The sequence below is a fragment of the Osmia lignaria genome, unplaced genomic scaffold (assembly GCF_051020975.1).
Source record: "Osmia lignaria lignaria isolate PbOS001 unplaced genomic scaffold, iyOsmLign1 scaffold0071, whole genome shotgun sequence".
Classification (NCBI taxonomy): Eukaryota; Metazoa; Arthropoda; class Insecta; order Hymenoptera; family Megachilidae; genus Osmia; species Osmia lignaria.
Window position 1 is genome coordinate 27,501 of NW_027478212.1, and position 2,500 is coordinate 30,000.

At 43.8% G+C, this 2,500-nt stretch overlaps 2 non-coding genes across 2 annotated transcripts in view; both read left to right on the forward strand.

Moving 5' to 3' along the window:
• LOC143307704 (small subunit ribosomal RNA) overlaps positions 1-3 on the forward strand; it is a 1,923-nt gene extending 1,920 nt beyond the window's left edge. Inside the window, exon 1 of the ribosomal RNA XR_013064793.1 lies at positions 1-3. This exon is cut by the window's left edge and continues 1,920 nt beyond it. This is a non-coding gene — a ribosomal RNA (small subunit ribosomal RNA).
• Positions 4-1,495: 1,492 nt separating this feature from the next.
• On the forward strand, positions 1,496-1,650 carry LOC143307708 (5.8S ribosomal RNA). Its single transcript, XR_013064797.1, has one exon. It is a non-coding gene; the product is annotated as a 5.8S ribosomal RNA (ribosomal RNA).
• The last annotated feature ends 850 nt before the right edge of the window (positions 1,651-2,500 follow it).

The window sequence follows — 2,500 nt, forward strand, 5'->3', positions numbered from 1 at the left end:
TTAACAAATTAAAAATACAAGAGAAAACCTAACTGAATGGATCATTGATAAAGCGATATAAAAGTTTATTGAGCTCGGACCAAAAATTATACAAAACGAGAAAGATATAATAAATAATACCATATACATGACACAAAACACATAAATCTCGGGTTCGAGCCAATAAGAAACAAATACCAAAACGCTGCGATGCGGTAAAATTACACCGACACGGTTACGTGCGGAGGTCGCTTTGATTACTCATCGCGTTTCTCCCGTCCGTTCGGAACCGCCGGCAAAAAAACTGTGCGACCAACGGCGCCAAAGAGCACGACGCCGGACCATTTCTCTCTGGCTGATGTGAATGGAAGTAAAAGACGCTTGCGTGAGGTCTCTCGACCTTTATCTCTCTAACTTATACTTATGGGTCGTCGTCTACTTGATCGGGTACAAACAAGTCGTAAGAAACAAACAAACAAACCACAAAAATACAAGTCGTAAAAAAACAAACTTCTGTTGGTTAACCTACAATATGAAGGATCGAAATGAAAGAAGGATCATATTATTACAAACCGAAAGTGAAGGATCATTAAAATTGAAATACAATATATATAAATATATAAATGTACCCGTCGTTGCGACACCCTAGTTAAATGGAAAGATATAAAAAAGAGAGAAAAGGAATACAGATGACCCGCCGTCTGATCTTTGCTAAATGATCTGGCATCACCGGAGTTTTTTTGGTCCGTGTTGCGTTCGCTCTATTCGAAATGAAACTCGCGGAGGCGAAGAATTGTTAAAAGTTTACGAAGCGTCTAGGAGTGGTTAAAACTGAGAGAGTTGAAACTACGATGTATTAGAACGAGCAACCGTCGAAACTTTGTTTTCGCGACGTTCTTTTCGTCGCTCTCGTCCCCACGCTCCTACGCTTTGGTTGTTTCTTTGCCATCCGTGTTGCGATAAAAAGATTTCTCCATTGTCCAAAAAGGACGGATCGAGATTCCTCTTTCGAGAGGGAGAGAGAGGTACTTGCGGGTAACCTGGAATCTACGAAACACGCACCGTGGTAAGATTCGTGCGTCCGCCTGATCGATGTGTGTTGTTTACGGACCGGCTGAGAAGCGACGATAGCGAGTCTTTGAAAAACTATGTGTCCATTAGTTAGACCGATCGTCGCCGGCCGTGTGTCTGTTCGAATCTCGCAACCCACGATTCAGCGACAGGACGCGCGCTCGCATTCCTTGTGTGCGTTCGTACTTTTCAAGGTTTTTAAATGTACTTTACGCCCGACCGTCGAGAGGAGCGTGCCACTGGGCGTTTCTCCGACGGTTTCCGTCCTTGGACGCGATCGTGTCGTCAACGATCGAACAAACAAACAAATACGTTGGCGACGCCCGAATTCGCTCTCCCGCACGCGCCGGGTGGGAGAGTGATGTGGGTATCGAATGTGATGCGTGTTAATAATGAAAATAACACTCTAAAGATCTAAAGAGTTTGAAATACAAAATTTTACGATTACCCTGAACGGTGGATCACTTGGCTCGTGGGTCGATGAAGAACGCAGCTAATTGCGCGTCAACGTGTGAACTGCAGGACACATGAACATCGACATTTCGAACGCACATTGCGGTCCACGGATACAATTCCTGGACCACGCCTGGCTGAGGGTCGTTTTCTTAACAAAAGACTGCTTGCGTTTGCTTCTCGAAAAAAGAGTAATTCATTTCTTTCTAAACATCTCGCCGTCGTTCAACGAAAGTAGAACGTTTCGGAGCGGGATTATCGAACGAAATTGAAAGAATGAATGAACGATAAACAAAGAAAGAGTCGCAACGTACGAGCGATAGTTGGGCAGTTCGTCGGCGTTTGTCGTGGAAACGATGTGACGAAAATCGCAACCGATACACTAAATGCAGGCCGTTAAAGGAGAGAAACAAATTTCGAAATATCTCTTCGAACTAGCGCAAGTGCGTCACGGCGCGCGAGTCGTTCGTTAAAATTTATAAACGACCGCCCGTGAAAGCACCGAGTTCTCGGAAGATAATCTATAAAGATTCTCCATCCTGCTGAAAGTTATCGGATCGGCGCGATTGTTCACTTGTAGAAATCCACGCTCCCGACGTTGCCAGAAACGATATTTACGAAAGGTGTGTCAAAAATAAACGAAAGAAGCTCTCCTATAAATTTAGAAAAAGCAAACGAGTGAAATGTTTGAGATGATAATTTGCTGAAATGCAAGCTCGAATAGCCCCAGGGTTTCGAATGATTCCCCGCGCTTTATACATCTCTCTGTTTACAAACGGTGTATAAATGAAAGATCGCTTCAGATGGGTCGTCGCTGTTTGACGCGCGATGCTGTTCCTTTTTTTTTGTCTGTCTGTGCGTTTAGCTTCGCTAAACAAGTTAAATGGTTAAAAAGCGTCGAAAAAGCGAATACACACGCGACAAGACAAATCTAACGAGTAAAGGAACGCTCCGCTCCAAGATAAAAATGGTTGTTTACAATCAATACAGCGTTTCG